The sequence below is a fragment of the Periplaneta americana genome, chromosome 11, assembly GCF_040183065.1.
Source record: "Periplaneta americana isolate PAMFEO1 chromosome 11, P.americana_PAMFEO1_priV1, whole genome shotgun sequence".
Classification (NCBI taxonomy): domain Eukaryota; kingdom Metazoa; phylum Arthropoda; class Insecta; order Blattodea; family Blattidae; genus Periplaneta; species Periplaneta americana.
The window spans coordinates 146,330,199-146,352,442 of record NC_091127.1 but is presented as its reverse complement, the minus strand read 5'-3'; the positions used below and the strand labels follow the sequence as shown (position 1 = coordinate 146,352,442).

The 22,244-nt window shown below is 34.8% G+C and overlaps 1 protein-coding gene across 1 annotated transcript in view; it reads left to right on the top strand.

Annotated features, from left to right (window-relative positions):
- The window catches only part of LOC138709427 (lysosomal-associated transmembrane protein 4A-like), a 105,427-nt gene that overhangs the window by 26,813 nt on the left and 56,370 nt on the right, over positions 1-22,244 (top strand). The window lies entirely within an intron of this gene.

The window sequence follows — 22,244 nt, the reverse complement described above, 5'->3', positions numbered from 1 at the left end:
TATCTAGGTATACATATGCAGGGCTGGGCAAAATACTGACATCCAAATATTTCAAAAAGAAATACAAAATACTTCAAATAATTGTATTTCAAAATACAAATACAAAATACTTTTAAAAAATTAACCAAAATACATTTGTATTTCAAATACCGGTACTCAAAATACATTTGTATTTGAAATACTCGATACAATATATAGGCCTAAAGAAATAAGAATATTATTGAAAATCTAAAATATTATATTAACATTAAAAGTATTTTTACCTCGAAGTTTTATATATACACTGTAACTGAAATTCTTCCTTTTCCCAGTCAGCAATGAAATTATGCTACATATGAATAATTACTACTCCTTTTCAAAACAACTAGTTCATTAAAAATTTCATCAGATAAGGATGCCCTTGCTTGTGAATGAATAAATCCTGCAAAACAGAACAGTCTTTCTACAGGCGCAGAGGAACACAAACTTGTATTATATTTATAAAAGCTTGTTTCACTGTTGGGTAATTCTCTAGAGTGCACAGGGTTGTCCCTTTGCCATATGAGCTCATACTCCACAGCAGACAAGTTATTTTCTTTTTGCTTTTCAAAGTCTGTTTTACTTGAGTTGAAAACATAAAAATTGTTTTCATCGTCTTCATCGTCTGAACTGACCAAAGATGTAGCAGACAACTGCTCAGCTGATTTCACACACATATTCTGTGCCCTCTTCTTATCATTTAGTGATGAAGTGTCAGTTTGCTATCTCACCTTCAATGCCAAAATAGCTCAATTTGCTTCTGGGATCAGATGAAACATCACTTTAAATCTTGATGAAAGTGAACTTATTTAGGATTGGAGTTACTTGGAATAGATGGCATAGATTACTAGGTAACAAATATGTAATCTGTTTCTAAGGGAAATTAATATGTACAAAAGTTGGCCATAATAGCACGTGTTCTCATTTTGCATTAAATTAAGGGCTACGGCAATGGGTTTCAGAACTGCACAATATTCTTCAAGGTACTGAAACTCAACATCTTTGAAGGTTGGCAATCCCAGTTTTTCACATATACTGTTTATGTCATGTTTGAATTGCAATATTTGAGAGATTGAGTCATAAAGAGAATTCCATCGAGTTGGGCTAGGAAACTTTAATGAATATTTCAAGACATCTGATATAATTTCTGAGTATTTGAGTCTCCTGGACGCATTCCATAATGCTGAACATGTAGCAAGTGTTGGGTGATGGATCCTTGATGCTGTAGGAGATTTCTTCATGGCATTAAGGAAATCAGTTGTGGCAAGAAAACTAAGTGTATGGCTAGCACAACTGAAATGGGTAGGCCAATAAGACAAAGTTCATTCTTCAAATCCAAATCCAAAACTTGAAGAACAACAAGAAGAAAAAAGTATTTTGAGTATTTGAAATACAAAATACATCAATTTTATCTATTTAAATCAGGGTTGAGAAAAACCCGGGTATTTAAAAAAAGACCCAACCCAGTGGGTTTTACTGGGTTTTTATGGGTTTCTTTGGGTTTTTATGGGTTTTATTGGGTTTTTCTCTAATGGGTATTAAATAGTTCAATTTCGTGACTAAGTGATTCAGAACACCAACATATTCTAAGAACTACTTCATGAGCAAAAACTGGTAAATTAAATAAGCAAAGATTGGTAAATTATTATTAAATATTCTTAAGTTGGCAGCCTGCCCTTCCACTATCTTGCTAATATGTTAGATCCAAGATTCAGAGGGGCAAGAATAACTGCAGATCAAGAGGAAAGTGCAGAAAATTGGCTCACAGAGATTCATCCAGAGTGGGTGACTAGTGTTATGTCTTTTAGGATTGCTGATTCTGATCATTTTCCTGCTACTATGTTTTCTGAAGCAGTTGTACAACAGTTCAGTCCAAAAAATGGTGGAAAATAATGGAATTGAAAACAACAAAAAAGAGGAACTTGCCAACAGGATTTATTAGCTTTGTGAAAAGTTTAATTTCTTGCCCTGCCAGCACTGCATCCATTGAGAGAATCTTCTCCACCCATGGGCTTGTTTGGTCAAAGTTAAGAAATAAGTTAGGAGAGGAAAAAGCTGAGAAATTAGTGAAGATCTACAGATTTCTGCATGTTAAGGAGGACTGAATTGTGATGTAGTTAATATTAATACCATTCTACAATAAAACACCGTGTTGATGAAAGTAATTTTTTCTTTATAATGAAACATTACCTAATTAATAACTTCTGCTGACAAATTGTTATAGTAAATAAATATGATGCACCTTTTTGTAATATTTTGTATGTTGATTAAATTACGAGAAATAAATATATGTTTTTTTTTGGGTTTTGTGGCGGGTTTTATTGAAGGTTTTTAAAAAAAAACCCATATGGTTTTTTTGGGTCGGGTTAAATTACAACAACCCTGATTTAAATACAAAATACTTTCGAAAATCCTTACAAATTACAAAATACAAAATACAAATGTATTTCAAATACTGCCCCGCCCTGTACATATGTCTCTCTCTCCAGCAGGCAATAACCTTTGCTGTCAGAATGCAATTACATTGTAAGATTCCTTTCCAGAACGAAAAGTTACATTTGTTAAGATAAAATTGTTACATGTTTAAAGCAAAAAACTAAAACTTCTTTCAATAATTTATTATCATAATACACTGTTCTCCTAAATTGACTGAACATATTGGGATTTAATTCAATATTTTCCCTAAAATACGCTATGAAGTGTTTCATGTAAAACAGTTTTCCTCTCGAAAAGGAAGCAAAAACGAGGAAAATTGTATTAAAACTTTTCCTTTGAAATATCTCAAAGAATAACCCCTTGAAATAATGACATTACTTACTGTTCATTCTGTACATATTGCATTTTGTTATCTCTGAAGATGATTCCTATGACACCACATCCTTATTCTACTTCCTATTCTCAAGTTTGTGGTTTTCACTGGAATAGCATAATGCGTTTATCCTGCTAGTTTTCCTGTTCTTTCTTTTTCTCCTTCTTTTTCATAAAAATAATATTCTTGTATAAGGGAGGACTGCAGTTCTGTTTATTGCAGTCAGTCACTCTCTCTTCTCACAGGACGTTTGCGGATTCTTGTTTTTGCGGGTGAGTTATTTCGGAATATACAAACAAATATTGTAGCCTACTACTCGCTATACATTTGAATTCCATTATGTATTGCGTTTTTATTACCAACTGCTTAATTTATTATGTTCTGTACTGTTCACAAATTTATTAATTTTCGAATTTGTCTAGCCTTGTTATGCCCACATTTTTGTGGTATTTTATGTCTTCGTTGTGTTTCCTTTTCTTCTTCTGCGTCACAGGTTAAAATTCTTAAGGTAAGCGTTCACTACATCGTATCGCACTCATCGGACGAATCACACGGATCGGAAAAAGACAATCTTTGCTGTAATTGTTATGTAACCGCGTTCACTACTTCGTATCGCCCGCATCGCCTCTCGGCAAATCCGTCCACGTTTCTCGGATGAGCAACTTTTCCGATGCGTGCGATCATGGCCTCCTTTAATAAGTCAATTTTAATTCCTCAACTGTTACTATTATGTTGTGCCATGTTCAGTATCGCGCCAAAATGGCAGACGGTAAGCTTATTTCGCTTGTAGAAAATTGCGAAGAATTATATAATTTGAAGCGTTCCCATTACAGTAATCAAGTCATTTCTTGCAAATATATTATGTAACCAATATTTCTTTCGTTTCTTCCTCTTCAATTAAGACGCATGAAGCAATTACAAATTCTTATTCGCTGACAGACGTAATTAATAGACCTAACCTCAACTCCTCTGTTTTCAGCAATGTCAATATCGTACGACGTCATGTTTTAAACAGCTGATAGGGGAATCCGATGAGGCGATGAGGTGAAGCCGTTAAGGTGCGTACACACTTAGCGAACGAACAACGAACGAATGATGAAGCAAAACTTCGTTGTTCGTTCGCTGTTTGAAGCGACGTACAAATCATCAGCAAATTCACATTCGCTGATTATCCGCTATAAAGGCAGACGAAAATATAATTATAGCAAGTGCAGGCCTGTTTCATAAACACAGTAATAATATTAAGTAATAGTATTGCAGTCATGAAAACAATTTTATTAACCGACTAAATTCTGTTTCATAAACGTTTTGCACGAGTCATAAAATACGTACAGTAGCCAGATGATTTGAGGTTAAGGCTGACAAACATAACCAAGTTGGTCTGCACTCTACAGCTATTTATATTATTCTCTCTGTTAACAGTTGTTGAATGATATAAGTTTTGAAGTACTATCTTTAATAGCAACAACAGAGTAAATCGTAATATGTGTGAAGGTTTGGGAGACAATTTATTTCAGATAAGATTGTAAATCACTGCAACTCGAAGTTATTGTTTCTGTTATTTGATTCAGTTGATTTACGAGTAAAAGAAACAATATGATAAATCTAAAATATTGTGAACAGATATTTATCATTCCTAATTGTTCACGTCTCTGCTGTTGTAAAGTTTGCAATTCCAAAAACAGTGTATCAGTGACAGAAGCGTGTGTGTGCGCGCGCGTGTGTGTGTAAAACTTGCACCTCGTTATCTAAAGAAGTACCATATGAAAATGTTAAGCAGTGAAAACTTTTGATGACAATATTGTACCAGCCTTAAGGACAGTGTTTAACGACAGGGTTAGTGGACCCTGCAAAGCGTCTTATGTAAGATATTTCAAGTTCCGTTATAATTCGGAATACTGCGCAAGTACTTATATAAAAAGGCTTAAAAATTATTGGTGCAAGCGTAAATAAATACACATAAAAATTACTCTTTTACCAAAAATAAATAAGTAATGCAATAACGACATAAGTACTTACGCGGTGAAGTCGTTCCTAGAAAATATAGTGTTTGAGTTTGAAGGTGTGGATGTTGCAGAAGATTAATGTTATGACGAAATTAATAAAAATACTGAAATTGTCTTAATGGGTTTTTATTGCTGATTATGTTGTAAGTATTTTCAAGAAGTTACCTGACTATACAAAATGCAAATACATATGTTCTAATTAGAGATTGTGATGTGGAATTGTGGATACGGTACCTATAAATCTCGTAAGTTAATTTTAGTTTATGCCCTCAATAGGGGTGGTTTAAAGTAGTCCACATATTTTGTAATAGATCTACTTGTTGATATATGTCTGCAAAAGATTTTGGCTCACCAAGATCTTCACAATGTTAATTAGTGAAGAGTATATAGATTCAGGTTGTCACAAGTATACACTGAAAAAACATTTCAATAGGTACAGAAAATATTAATATTACTGTATTTTGTTATGTAGATGTCCCATAGGCATATATTTCTGAACAATTATTATAATTTAAAAAATGACGAGAAAGGAGGGAAAAACGTTAAGTTCAATCATTCAAATAACATAAAATAATGTAAAATATACAGTAATTACTTTCTAACAGTTCTATACTGTAATTGAATTTAATTTAGGTTTCATCCTTTCCAATTGTTCTTCTTTTACAATTAGATAAGATAGTTTTCAATTTCAGCCTGGTCCACCTACATTGGCGTCTATGACAGTTTGTAAGTATTTGTAAGTATGGAGAGGGACCTTGTTAGTCATTCATTTTGTCTCTTATGCTTTTTAAAATGGGGAAAAGACGTGAAAATAACTTGAAGGAACAGAGTTTTTTGCGAAAAGTTCTCGAATTGAAAGGTCAACTATTTCATTATATTCGTAACTTTCTTGCATATGGTTGTAGGATATTCGTTGTCTAAAATTTCTTGGACGTCGGACAAACACTCCCTCTTCATCACTATTTGAGTCAGAATTATCCATTTCAAATGGTTTCATGGTTTTATCTTCAAAATCTAACCCTACATTGGCATTTACTTTTTACAAATTATTAAACTATTACTTAAAATAGTCATGGAACTAACGTTAATATTATTGATAAATTTAATTATCTTTGCTGCTTTATGAAACACTTTAGTAATATTATTATTTATTTTAGTAATAATATGAGCGTTTACAGTAATAAATAATATTATTAAATATTACTTTTACGAAACAGAACAGTAATAATATTACTTAATGTTATTACCTTTTTAGTAATGTTACTGTTATGAAATAGGCCCCAGGGGAAAGTTTCAGTACACGGATACCTCACTGACAATAATTATCTTAAAATATTAAAAAGAGAGATTTGTCTGTGTTTGTCGTATGCGCATCATGCTTACGAAAAGACACTTTTCAATGCCAATAATTTATTTTGTGTGCACAAGGTTGGAACTTTGTTTTTTCTGGGCGTGAATTTGTCCAAAAGGAACGACATATGTTTATACGCGAACCAAGTTGACTCGTACACTTCATCACTCCCCATTCCAGAACGTTTTATGGAATTCTGTCTTTCACTCCAGAATGATGTCAGTAGGGATTCAATTTTCTTTTTGACTTCTGCTCCCTACAATAAACAAAAAACATATATCCACTGAAAATAAATAAACAAAAATAATTTTCAAATTTTGCACGTGTTTTACTCGCCTATCTTGCAGCTAGACATCTTTCCAATAGGTTCCCAAACATCATGTTTTCTTATTTTATTGTGGTAAGTAGGATACTTGGGATTCCATGAAGTTTCCTGCTCCCTATATGCATTAATAAGATTTATAACAGCGTCTTCCGTCCACTCCAGTTTCGACATCCTGTTAGTGAAATTGAACTAAGCGCTGCGTTCTGCTACGAACTACAAGCTAGTGGCAAATCCCGTCCACAACGAATACCAACTTCCTTTGATGTACCGACAAGCGACGGATCACTTCCGAAGGCAAACCAAACGATCGGTTTGCCTTTGCTGCGACGTACACACGTACCGATTTCAATCAACGAATGCAATCGTTTGTCGTTCGTTCGTTGTTCGTTCGCTAAGTGTGTACGCACCTTTACAGTGAACGCACTGCACTTAAAATATCCGTTGCGTGCGATTCGTACGAGGAGTACGATACGATGATGTAGTGAACGCTTACCTTAAAACTACACTTATAAGTACGTATTATTTGGTTGATGCGAAAATTCGTAGCGTTTTTTCGCTGCGACAAAAGTTTTTATTTGAGATGAATAGAGGACCGGAATTAATCAGTAATATATTCTCCTACATTATCTGACTCTGGGATAGTTTTTCGATTCCTCATCTGAAGAAATCTGTTAATTTTGAGTTAAAGAAGTCGTCAAGCCAAGTTTATAAAGCATCATCGTTATCAAAGGAATTCCCTTGAAGCTTGTTAGATATAGAACGGAAGAGGTAGAAATTTGAGGGCACAAGATCAGGAGAATATGAGGGTTGTGGAATCACGTCCCAACGAAGCTCCTGGATAGCTGCTTTCGTCATGTTAGCGGAGTGTGGGCATGCACTGTCGTGTTGCAGTATCACTTGACGAGTCTTGCCGGTCGTTTTTCTTCATTTTCGGCCACAAGACGTGTAAGTTGTTGGGAATAAATGTCAGCAGTTATGGTTACATTTCGTAGTAGGTACACGACTTCTTTATCCCGCATAACATCATCCTCTGTAGATGGATATTAACTTTTGTGCGGGGTATTGTGTGTTGAAACGACAAAACTATTTTCTTGCAGTAGTTTCTTCGTTGGCATTCTCCCTGCACACGACACAAATGTTTCGAGCCGCCTCCGCTGCCTTAGCTCTTTTATTAAACTCAAACAGAAAAATATGTCGGAAGTGTTTGTTTTTATCCCCTTGACACTCAATCTTTTTAGTCCACAAATAATACAAACTTTCTAAAAAAATCCTGAAAATTCAAGACATATTTACAAGCCCAACACTCCAAATAAAAAATGACAAATGACAAACGATAAACAGACGCCTAACTACGCAGTGTTGTGATGAACAAAAACGGTATGAACATATACGCCAACGTTAATAATAATAATAATAATAATAATAATAATAATAATAATAATAATAATAATAATAATCCTGTTACGATTATCTATAGGTCAGAAGTTGGACCTTTTCGTCTTTAACTTAACTATACAGGAAGTCCTTGAAATGTCTTCCCGGTCATCTTCACTCTTGGAATTCTTGCCTTGTTCCTTCTAGTGACTTGTTTGAAACAATTTTCTTTAGATGCATTAACACTTTATTTTCTATAGATTTATTTTTAGTTGACCATACAATTATTTCGTGCATTTCGTAATATCATAATATTGATCTACAAGAATTTTTGTCACAGTTAATTTCATCATCATCATCATCATCATCATCATCATCATCACCACCACCACCACCACTCATAGGAAAATCATAAATAGTACTGTTCTCCAACCAGGAGATTAACCGTGAAAGGAATGTGCTTACTATTGCGTCATCTATTGGAGCGAAGTAGATAGATATTACCGTTATAACGTCAGTTGAAAAAACATGCGCTGTCCTGCATATGTTATTTCCTGTATGGAGGGATTAAAAGACCAGGAGATTAACCGTGATCTCATTTTGTAACTAGGGTAGTATAAGTATTTGTGTATCAGCGTTATCGTTTGTGTTTTGAGAGTTAGCCAATGGAGATGCGTGTAGCCATGTGTGTGACTATGACATCTTATGACATCAACATTCATTCACAGCATTACCCCGCTGCGTCACATTCCCCTGCGTCTCTTTAGAACGCTAGTTTTAGGCAGCTGCATCCTGAAAAATCAAACCAGTTTGATTATTGCTGAATAGCGAGATGCATGGCGAGATGAACGGCTTAACTTCAACATATTTGTACCCTTTATTGTTGGTTTGTTTTCTAATTGCCACGCGGCGAGGTGCAAGGCGTGTTGCGCGGTGAAGTGAACTACTCCAGCATATTTTTACGCCTCTCGTTACCTCAACATAGAGTATGCTATGGGATGAAATGAATACACATTCTTATTCCTTGCCTTCAACTGCAACGGACATAATTTCATTGCTATTACGTCATCCACTTCAGTTTACCAACGTGTGGTGCATTATTTATGAAATGATCCTCGTACATACTACACAAGTAGGCAATGTAAATTATACGCCCTCACTTAATTTGTTGAAGTGAAATGTATACGTGTAGTACTGTGTGAGCATAATATCTTCCGACAGGAATGCGGCAAATTTGTCTCTCACACACGCTGATTATGGAGAGAGGGCATTATCAGTGACCCGACAAACCACAGACTATTAATGTAATATGTTATTAAATATCTATGGCCGGGAGGAAAAAGGTCTTAAGTCAATTTTTTGTGAAAATGAGATTTTTATATATTCTGAAAGCGGAAACAATTCTCTACAATCTGGTAAAACGATTAAAGTCAAATAAGACTCCTGACTGGATTTATAGAGCGTTACCAAATGTACTAAGTACTTTTTGAATCGAGCACACACAGAATAAAGGACTTAATTATATTTAATACTTTATTCCTTACAAACCATCACATGTTTACTTTCCATGCTTCCCTATTAAAAAGGTCTAACTTGTATTTTAGCCATTTTAGCACATACTGATGTCCTTTCCTTTCCTTTTAAAACTTTAAGCAGCAGGGTAAACAGTCCTATAATTGTTTAAGACCCATTTTGCATTCCTATTAATTTACATTTCTCATTTATTTTGACATGAAAAATGTCTTATGTTTAATAGTCCCTTCTACTCAGTCTGGCTTCTAGTCTTAAAAGGGCTTAAGTGCGGCTACTTTGGAAATAATCAAGAAAATTGTTACATGAGCAACAATATCTATTATAGAAGAAATATAAACAAATAATATCCAGGAAAAACCTCTTAATTAAAAAAACTATAATTGACACCAATTTCAATCTTTCTACTGCTTTCCTGAAAAGTAGAAAATTTTTAATTAAGACCTTTTTCCTCCCGGCCACAGATATAAATACAACATATGAAACGTAATTTGCTCACCAAATTAAGAAAGACCTTTCTGGTAAGATAACGAAGAGGAAGCACAAAATTGTCTTTTTCCAACAGGATTTTGTAACAGCACATACGGCCAATTTGAGACAGGGAGATCAAAAACCCACTAAGTCCAATTTTTGACAAAATTGAGTTATGGGCTGGATGGTGCTTTTTTAGTTTGTCCCGCATGCGTGGAAGGCAAGAATACACTAATATCGACGTTCATCTGCATCGTGGGGGCTGTTTTAAAACTCGTGGAAGTCAGAATTCCACTTACTCCATGGAATAAGAGAGTTTTTGCATTACAAGCTTAATTTCTCAGTAGGTGGCAACACTATCGCTCAACCAGCTGAGTAAAGTGATACGATACGGTATTCAGAATGTCACAAAAATCTATGAAATCCATGTAAGTAAGACTATTAAAGGCACAATATCGAGTCGATTAACTTTCAGAAACCCAATACAGATGCATCATTCCCCAGTCAACTAAAGTACAATTCAGCATCGCCATTGAAAGAAGAAAGCAAAAGGACTTGCAAAATTTAATGCAGTTTATTTCTGAGGAAAGTAGGATGAAATACCAGTAATAATCTAGAATCTAGAATCTAAATGCACAGGAAGAACATGGGAGTGAGAAAAAAAATCAGAATCTGTAACATGAATGAAGCTATGTTAACATTTTAATATTGTTTGTGGTTTTATTTGTGTATTTTGATGTGCTTTATGGTAATTTGTGACTTTCTGTCTCATATATTTGAAATTTAAAAAATGTAGGAATGTTAATCTTAATAATAAAGTTCCATTTTCTCATATATTCCAATGTTTCATAAGGGAATTATGATATACTTAGCTTTTTTTTTTCTTCACATGGCTCATATTTATTCACTTTTCTTAATTCATACACTGTGGAAGTCAGAAAACCACTAACTCCAGCAGTGTTTATTTCAAATTGTAGCGTAAGATAATATAAAAATTTAGGTTTTGAAGTATTTAATTGATAAAGAATGTAATTTTACACAATATTAATAGATAAATGTATGATATTTAAAGTTAGTAAGAGAAATAATACATTTTTTCTCTCTCCTGTAAAATTTGGATTATTGGAGTTAGAGAGTTTTTGATTTCCCTGTCTCAATTCTTGTATGTAGGATTTCGTACAGTACAGGATAGAATTGTGTTAAAGGTGTTCACTGTTCATGTTTCACGGTCTTCGTGCACTGCCTAAAAGCTTCGAAAGTTCAAGAGAAAAGCTTCAGATAAAAATTAATCAGATTCCTACATACTCATACCTCCTGCTCAACTGATGAATAACAGCCTTACTAATAAACCGTGTATAGTTTTATACTAGACTTATGCAGAGTTGAGACAGAAAACTTTACTAATAAACCATGCAGAAGCGATGGACGTATAAACAGCCTGTAACTATACAATGGGAATTGCTTTGCAGTAGTTATATACACGAAACCCCTTGTTTAAGCATTGTATATAGAGAAAAAAATGGCCGCCCCTCTAACAGCTGTTCGTATCAACTGTCATTTCATGATGATGGTTGCCTAGTAACCAAAGAAGAACAAGCCAAAGAGCACAGAATAATTAGAATAATATTACTGTAGCGTGTACTCTTTGACCAGAATATAGTATGGTAATCGATTAGAGCCAGTGTACTATCGATACTTAACATGCCACACTAGAGCGCTCTACCGGATGCATTACAGAACCTCAGATATTCTATTATCTTTCGTAACGAAGTAATGACGAAACTATGACGTAGCTGTGTAACAGTTGTACTGTTATACGCGACATATGTAGTGATTATTAGTAAGGAATTTACACACGACTTATAAATGAGCTACTCATTGTATAAGTATAAGACAGTTAAACGTCTGTATATAGAGTTTTTATTAGTAAGACCGTATTTGTTTAACATATGCTTGTAAATTGAATTATTCTGCTTGATAATATCTTGAGATGCGCAAGAAATATATGTATTTTTTTTAACTAATGGCGGGTACTTGACTGTTCGTCATTCACCCACATGAAACCAGTTATGTAAACCAATTTACCGACACAGTCGTTGCCCAAGGTGCGCCATAGGAGGCTGGTCTACGCTACATCCGTAATGAGATGAGATGATTATGGAGATTTGTTGGGATGCCACAGGGGAACCGGAGCTTCCCGGAGAAAGCCCGTGTGTTACCTGGACCACGGGCTTGCCTAACACAACTTATAAGTCGGGGGCACACCGGCGATCGAAACCGGGTTCACAGGATTATAAGTCCAGCGCTCTAGCCACTAGATCACCTTGCACAAGAAATATAATAATATTAATCTGTAAAGCACATTCGGTTTTTTCCTACAACCGCTTTTGTTAACATCATGTATTAGTTGCAGTGACATGAAACAAATCGAAGCTTTAAAAATAATTGAACCAAATAAAAAAAGTCAGGTGCCACTTCAAAATTTTCAGTCGCTATGGCTACCTGCCTCGCGGAATTTGTCTACCCCTGATTTTTACAGTAAGTAGAACGTATTTAGATACTTCAGATCTAATTGAAGTTTGGAATTAACAAATGAAAAATAAATGTCTCAGTACAAACTAAAAAAATATACAGTAGAGGATCGATTATCCGAATATCGATCAAACGAAACATCGGTTAACCGAAAGCGTTCCAGTCGGATAATTCAAATTTGCGCACGTGCCATGTAGAAGTTTCGCTAGCGCTGTTTGCGAGATTTAGGGGCAAGAAAAAAAAAAGTCTCAGATCCTAAAAAAAAAAAAAAAAAAAGACTTCTTTTCCTAAACTCTACGCCTACTTTAATGACCATTTTGAACTTGTCAAACTAGGCTAGTCAGTTCTCTGTGTTATTAGTAAGACATGTGATACAAAATATATACTGTATGTACAGTTTTATGTTTAATATCAGTGTTTCTTTGTTTCATACTGCTCGTATAACACTGGTACAATTTGTTTTCGTAAATGATCGGTTATCCGAAAAATCAATTATTCGAACACCTCCCCGTGTTGTTTCGGATAAACTATGCTCTAGTGCAGCGATGTCAGACAGGGACTAAACGGAGCGGAGCGCTCCACTAGACTGGTTGCGTGCTCCGGTGTTTCCACAGACATGAGCAAGTTCAAGCTCCGATCTAGCTCCACAACCGGTATTGGAGCTTACAACTCTGACACTACTGCTCTACTGTATATGTAGTCTCAAAGAATTCAGTTGAATAAAACACAGCTTTCTCAATATCTACAACTGCATCGAGAGATTCATAATACGACCCTGGACTGCGTAAAGATATTTATTGCATGAACTGTCTAGATTTTAGCCTTCATGCTGTATCAACAATGCTATTTAATTTCGTGTTATAATTCCCATGGCCTCGTGAAAGTCGATGTTGAATACAACAGACAATAATAAAAAACAATTGACTATAGAAGATTGCATTTTAGTATTACACTTTTTTTTTTAATTTATTTGACAATTTTTGTACATTAGTACTATCAATCGTGCTTAAATAATTAACGTTACAATAATATGAGGGTATTACACTTGAATGTTTGATCGTATTTATTTTTTAATTAATTTAACGACAAATTTGTACAATTTTAATGTAGCCTATGTGTTTCTCCTGGTTATGAAAGTTAAATGTGCAAACTTTGGTACATATCGGTCAAAGCGTGTAGATTTGTATAGAGAACATACTACATACATATTGACTGCGTGTTTTACTGATCTCTGCAGATTACAATGAATGACTGTAAACATTTTAAGTGTTCCAAATGAACAATTTCTCCTTCTTTATGATAAAATACATTTTCCTCTTTCCTAAAGAAGTGGTGTCTGTCGAATTCTTCTATTAGAGCACTGATCTCCAAGCGCCTAGCTTTGTTTTGTTTTCGCATGTTCACTGAACAGCAGACCTGAACTCTGTAAGTAGGGTTTGGATGCCACCGAGCTATAGGTACTCCGTGCATACCTGCACTATTGAGGTTTGCTTGGAGAATCTACGTGTCCAAACGGAGAACTCTATTACTTACCATTGAGTTTGAAGGATGTATATTACAATTGAAGAGTCCACTGCAAGAATGATGGATGTCATTTGGAATACATTTTGCAGGAGAAGCAATTGAAAGTTTGAAATGCTTAGTGCTCAAAGCTTAACTGTGATTTTCCGATCATTACTGGACAATGACTATCAGGCCCGATTGTATAAACCATTTAATCTTAGATCAGAGGTTAAAATGATCCTTGTTTCAGCTGAACTTGGAATTTTGTGTTGTATAAAGTCTAATCTGAGATTAATTTGTCTCAAACTAAAGTCAACTTTGACTGAAGAAATTTCTCCGATTAAGTTAGATGATCCAAGTTCAGTTATTTCTTTTCTGTTTGAAATATACGAGTGATAGATTGTGCAAATAAAATGTCCATTATTATTAATATTAATAGATATGATAGGTACATTTACATATATTTCTTTCAATTTCTTGCCTTAATACACAAACAATCTTATATTTTATAAGGCTCTATCGCGTTCAGCAGTATCAAATAACATAACCTATAATTATATTATATTTATAACAACCATTAATTATTAATGGATATGATAGGTACATTCATAAGTTTTCAATTAACTGTATTACTAAACGAAAATTGTCGTTTTATAAAGCTTTATTATGTTTAGCAGTATCAAACACCATAACATGATAACAACTCGGAGAACAGTCAACCTTCTTCTTATTGTCCGCCATTATTTACATTGCACAAAAAACCAGTGTCTCCAACAGAGTGTACGGAAAGTCGCCAAAAAGTAGTTGTAAAGTCGCTAGATTTCTCATTATCAAAAAAGAAAGATTAAATTTTGTCACTATGGGGTGCTGAAAGGTCACTTAATCCCTATTTAAGCAATATAAAAGTTAAAAGAAATTGTTGTTGAAAAAGAGTTAAAGTCGCTATATTGGCAACACTGAACAAACCTGTATAACAAGGTCCGCGCATCACGTATTTCACCTGTTTATGCGATGTTGCCAAATCCTTTTCACGTGAACTTAGATTGCATTTGAACCAAGGTAATTTGATCGCAGAAAAGTTTTATGCAATAGAAGAAGTGTCTGAACTCGGTTCACTTTTCGATCTTCGATCAAAGTTGATCTTTAGTCAGGGAGTTTTATACAATTGGGCCTCAGTGTTAATGCCATATAACTCTCTATATACATTCTATATGTCTTAAGCTATGCATTGACAGTCTTGGTTCATTTTCGACAAGAAAGTGACATCCATCATTCTTGCAGTGGGCTCTCAGAGTCCGTATATTTCACTCCCTTCTTTAATGCAGAATCTAGGTGCGAAACCCGCCTCACACAAATCCGGACTATACGAGAGATAGTGAGTAGTTTCTATAGCTTCGATTTGCGCAGACCTCGCATCTCGTAGTTATAGAAACCACTCACTATCTCTCGGCCTCGCACCTCGCATCGGTTCAGAAAAACCAAGACTTGAGGCGCTTGCCTGCCGATCAGGAGTTCCGCTCTGGCGTGGGTTCGATCCCTGCTTGGGCTGATTACCCGGTTGAGTTTTTTCCGAGGTTTTTCCCAACCCTAAGGGGAATGTCAGGTAATCTATGGCGAATCCTCGGCCTCATCTCACCAAATACCGTCTCGCTATCGGGCGCAGTCCAATTGAAGTTATACAGTACTTGTGATCGGGCTTAATAATTTAATTTAATTTAGGTATGACTATCATTACTATTATTATTATTATTATTATTATTATTATTATTATTACATAATTATTTTATTGGTGTTGTGAAGATGAAAAGAATTGTCATTGTATTATATTAATTATGTATTATATTGTCTTGTATTTGTAGCATTGTATTGCTTTGAATTGTATTGTATTAATTATGTTATATTCATAGCATTGTAGTAATTTTTTATCATACTGGTTGAGTGGAAGAGAAGGCCGAATGGCCTTAACTCTGCCAGTTAAAATAAACCATTATTATTATTATTATTATTATTATTATTATTATTATTATTATTATTATTATTATTAATACCATCGACGCTAAATAAACTAGTAGTTAAATCACACATGTAAGGTGAATTAAACAGTGTTCATGGGTTAGATGAGAAACATACAATATACTAGTATATATATCAAAGTTGTATGAACACTTTAAAAAATGAGGATAATTAAAATTAATAAAATCCAGACATGTTTCGGAGGCTGCCCCTCCTCCGAAACATGTCTGAATTTTATTAATTTTAATTATCATCATTTTTAAAGCGTTCATACAACTGTGATATATTGTATATTTCTCAAACTAGTAGTTAATACAGCGTCACTAAAATAACCAAGTAAAAAAATTCAGTCATGAAGCTCCTGAAACTGTAACAGTCATATTACCTCGAGACTGGTTCATTCAATGAATCGCTTTATAATTTATATTTATCATTCACATTCACGGAGAGGATTCTAGCGGTACCTTAGAGTCCTGTCCTGAGTATTTGTGTTTTCATAACCTCGTGCGTTCTCCCACACCTGAAAGACCTTCAAGCAAAGGAGTCCATTCATGAAAATGTACGAACGCTTGTAGAATTCTAATAAGTTTGCACACCCATGGCTAACGCCTCCACTCTCCAAATAAGTCTGCCATAAAAATAATTCTTTACAACATCATTGAACATGCTAAATAAGCACTAACAAGTGAGACAATATTGTAAGGATGGAGTTGCTTAGCTTTCCGTTTTCCTCATCGCATCTTAAGGAAATCCGTATCCGTTTGGAATATAATTCAATTACTTCCTGCATCATTGTAAAAAAAGGAGACTGCCAGTGTGGTGTATGTGTTAGCGAGGAGGTCTTGTAGGATGCTATCGGGTTTAAAGATAATTTCTTACAACGGTTCTAGGAATTTTCTCACAGGGAATATTCACTCAAAGAAATTTTGAACCTTAGTCGATTCACTCACGCGAAAATACATCCATATAAATTTGTACTGTAACTTTGAGAGAGTAACAGAGATTGAGGGTGTTTGAGAATAAGGTTAATAGGAAAATAACTGGGGGCTAAGAGGGATGAAGTTACAGGAGAATGGAGAAAGTTACACAACGCAGAACTGCACGCATTGTATTCTTCCTCTAACATAATTAGGAACATTAAGTCAGACGTTTGAGATGGGCAGGGGATGTAGCACATATGGGCGAATCCAGGAATGTATATAGAGTGTTAGTTGGGAGGCCGGAGGGAAAAAGACCTTTGGGGAGATAAATCAGAACAGTATCTTAGTTATCAAAATGTTCTGGTTCTATTATTACCTATGGTTATATAAATAGAAAAAAATTCTCAAATAAATTTGCATTTCTAAGAAACATAAAACATAACGTTAAATAAAGCGTTAATATTTTTTTACTTGAGATTGTACACTTGATCTCGAACATACGAAAAAAAATTCTTAGCCTTTTAATAAGGGTCTGGTAATTAAATAAAGATTGGAGAACGGATTATTATACACTGAAAGGTAGAGATGATGTTTCAAATAGGCTACATGATTGTTTATGCATATATAACAGTAGAGCATCGATTATCCGAAACAATTGGAGGCTCGTGGTGTTTGGATAACTGATTTTTCATATAACCGATCATTTACGAAAACAATTTGTACTGGTGTCATAGTAGCAGTATGAAACAAAGAAACACTGATATCTATACTAATAATAAATCTGTAGCCGAAATTTTTCTGGTAATTTTCGATTTTCCAAAAATAATTGGTCCTAACATATATAATTAACCACCCTGAAACCGAAAATCGCTTTTTTGAAATTTTTGTTTGTATGTCTATCTGTCTGTCTGTCTGTCTGTATGTTTGTTAACCTTTTCACGCGATAATGGCTAAACGGATTTCGATGAAAATTGGAATATAAATTAAGTTCGTCGTAACTTAGATTATAGGCTATATGGCATTCAAAATACATTATTTGAAAGGGGGGTTATAAGGGGGCCTGAATTAAATAAATCGAAATATCTCGCGTATTATTGATTTTTATGAAAAATGTTACATAATAAAAATTGCTTTAACACTCATTTCCGATAAGTTTTATTCTTTGAAAAATGTTGATAGGACTGATATTTAATGAGATAAATGAGTTTTAAAATTAAAATAACTGCCATCTAAGGCCGTGTAATGAATTAAAAAACAAATGACTTCGTCTATAAGGGGCCTTGGACAGCAACAATCGAAAGCTATGAAAGATAGCCTACAGATAATGTTTCTGCGTTTCTATGAAGTAATATCAGAAGCTTAATTAACCGATTTGTATAATTAATTATTAATTCACCATTGGAAAGTGTAGTTTCTCTAGATGGATATAATGCTATAATGTTATTACAGTAACTCCTGAGTGAATCGAGGACAGGTAAGATTAAAATAGATTCTTATGCACAGAAAACTTGATAGGCTATTCTGTATATTCGTTTCCTGTATTTCCTAAACTAATTTTTATGACCAAATGAGTGGTCTCTGGATCAAAATGATCGCATTTTAATTTTTTAATTAAATTTAAATTAAGTAACATAATAAACGATTTATCCTTCTATCAAACACGAATGTTCCCTGGATCAAATGTCCTATTTTAATTATATAATTACTTTATATTTATTTCTAACGGGTGCAGCGGAGCGCACGGATACGGCTAGTTAATCATAAAACTGTACATACAGTATATATTTTGTATCACACGTCTTATAAATAACACAGAGAACTGACTAGCCTAATTTGACAAGTTCAAAACGGCCATTAAAGTGGGCCTTCATTATAGGAATGAAGTTCAAACTTTTTTTTTTATTCATAGCTGAGACTCGTTTCTTTGCCGCTAAATCTCGCAAACAGCGCTAGCGAAACTTCTACATGACGCGCGCGCAAATTCAAATTTGCCGACTTGAACGCTTTCGGTTAACCGTTGTTTCGGTTGATCGGTATTCGGATAATCGATGCTCTATTGCAGACGTCTCCAAAAGCCTACTCGCGAGTAAGCCCCTGAACGGAATCGAAGCCAGTACGTAATGAGCGCGATCCGCTTCGTCCATCCCCACCCGTATCGTACTCAATGTTTATGAGCAGACGAAGAGCAGTGGCGGACTGCCATTATCACTGTGTTGGTCAAAGTGTTCCACCGTTTCACAATGTCTTCTAATCATGGACGTAGTACAGTCAAGGATAAATAGGAAGATACATTTTTTGTGTTAGTGGGGAGAATGTGAAAAACTTAATTTGTTCAAAAATTCTTAAGCGTGTGTTAAAATTCAATATGCGACGTCAATAGTCGACTCTTCACAAAGAATATCACACAATTACAGGCATGTTGGACATGTGAAAATAATTTATTTTGAGACTATCTGTATAACTGTTGATTATACATAATAATCAGTATATTACTCAGTTCCGCATGACAAACATATAGTTTTTTTTTGTTTAATTTTAGGTGAAATGCGTAGGCCTACAAATATTTTGATAAATATAAAACAAGAAAATACAAACACAAACTAAAATACTGTGTCCAGAACAAAGTCAAAGTTTAAGAAAATTAAATTGTTTCCAATTACAGTTCAGAGAAGGGATTTCAAGATTGTAAATGTAATTGAATCTGAAGTCGAAACCACAACTAAACAGTTTGTAGCTTACCCACTTTCATTGGACGAAAGCACAGATAGAAATGACAAAGCTCACCTAGCCATCTTCACCCGAGGAGTAAATGAACATTTTACTGTGTCTGAATGTCTCCTAGATGTAATTACAAAATGCAACTGGAGAAGATCTTTTCCAGGCACTGAAAGGCACCATAGAACAGAAGAGGTTGAATTTGCAATGGCTTGTGTCAATAGCAACAGACGGGGCTCTAGCTTCAATATGTGTCAAAATAATATACAAACGTATGATAGCCTATTTGTTATTCTTTTGATGATATTATTTGTAAACATAAGCAGACCGTTGCCGCTATCCCCCACTGATCGCTCCCATCTGTTGAGGTACGAGTCTCTTCCCCTTCTCTAGCCTTACAGCACACTGTGTTCGGCGGGCAGTATCAAGAGCACGAATGACGATACGCTTTTTGGAGACCTCTGCTCTACTGTATAACAGTTCCCAAAACAGGTAAAAGTTCAGTCTGATATAAAAACTGTGACGATTCAAGACTGCTTGGCGCTCGAAAGTTGACCACTCCCGATGTCTTGAACGTCGCTTGATTCACTCACAAGCAGTCAACGACGTAGGCAATATTGTCGTGCGGATTTTCGGCTTTGCGGGCGCTGCTACAGTCGCGCTCAAACCTCCTGACGTTTGCAGGTGTGTCTGCTTATCGGCGGTAGCCAATAGCAGCAGTGCTGCGTTGCAACATATGGGCACGCAGACTCGCCGCGTACTGGCCGCTTAGAAAGTCTAAAAATCAAATAAAAAGTGCGCTCGGAAAATTGGTATGTTGTAAGGATCCTGCGTGTGTATATGATGAATTTTTAATGTTTTCCGAACACATAGAAACAAAAATCACACTTCTACCCCCAGTGGTTCCAATTGTATGGGTTAATACAGTAAAACCCCATAATACGCTGTTCAAGGGACTGCGTGTAAACTGCGTATTAACCGGGACATTATTAGGCATATTAGCAGTTTTCTTTAATGAAATACATGATCCGCACTTCGCTTCTCCCAGAAGAAAACTCTCCCGTGTATTTGAGAAAAAAGCTGCCGAGGAAAGAAGAAAGAAAAACCTTAAGAGGGAGAGAGAAACGGCGGAGTGGAGAGATTCTCCACCTCTTTCAATATAATATGATGGGGTTATTTCAAATTAAGCCTATCATTCAATTTATTTTATCACCCTGCGCCTTTATGTTAGTCGACAACTTTATTAACTTAATAAAAGTAAAACTGTTACAAAAACTGATATAAACTCAGCGAGTATTATTATTTACGTCTGACTCAACTATTTTTTTCTATATTTTGTGACTTTTAATTTCATTCGATGCAATCTGATGATATTATTATTATTATTATTATTATTATTATTATTATTATTATTATTATTATTATTATTATTAAAAAGAAGCCTTCTGCATCTCCCTGTCAAACCAATCTCAGGTAAAGTGTCGCTCTCCACAGTTTTAGAACTACTGCCACTGAGAGACAGAGACGGAGAGTGTAGCTGTGACAACGTCGCGCTCGCGAAACGTCAGGAGGTTTGAGCGCGACTGTAGTCTTGCTTTCTTGATCGTTGTTCAACTATTATATTTACTTTTATCGGCCACGGCTTCCCGCGGTGCCGCCTTTCCTGTCTTCTGGTTGAAGATCTCACTTCTCACGTGTCTCCATCCCATTACCTTCTTTGTATGCCATTTCACAACTATCTGACGATAAAATCATAGGCGGAGGTATGGGAAACTTGTCTGAACTCTTTTTTTTCTATTAACGTTAGAAAATATTGAATTCAAAAGATATTTTTTGCTTTTGTTTATGATCAAGTTTCTGTGCTTAAATTGACGAATTAATAATGTCTTCAGATCATGTGTCTGGACTATAATATTTATTTCAAATTTCTGAATTCCTATACCTCATTCGAGGAATGGAAGCACTGTAATCTTTCTTTGTAACAGCCTGCACTCATGTGTTAGACGTCTGCAGGTGTTCAGGCCGCCACTTGGAGAAATATGAATAACATACTGCACAACAATGCAGAAAAAAGAAAAGTGATCCCGGTATAATGTGTAAACTTAAAGACGAGATTAAATAAGATAATTAGAGTTTACATTTCACATGATATCTTCAGGAAGGTAAACTTCAGATAAAAAAGTTTCTGTTCTGTTAGCACTGTTACGTAGTTTTATTGCTATATGCATGTGTTTCTGTACGAGAGAGACAAAGAGGGAGATTATTTTAAGTTATGCCCTATTATAATTTGTAGTAGATCTACAGTTCAAGCCCTAAACATAGCGGATATGGATGTATTTGTATTTTTTTTGTATTTATTTATTTACACTGCAAGTGGGCAAGCACCCGGTGGCAGTGGTATACACAATATAAACAATACACAATAAAATTAATAAAATTACAATACAATACACAATACAATTATATATACAATACAATAAGAATACACGATACAATTTAACACAAAAATTACAATTAATAATAAAACATAAAATAACCTAATTTTACAATACAACCTACATATGTATAGACCCTACATAAGTTTCAATAGTCTTTCACTTTACTCTCATCTCACTCACTGTAGTGGCACTATGACGCATTTCACTGACACTTTAGGACGCATTTCATTGACACTTTG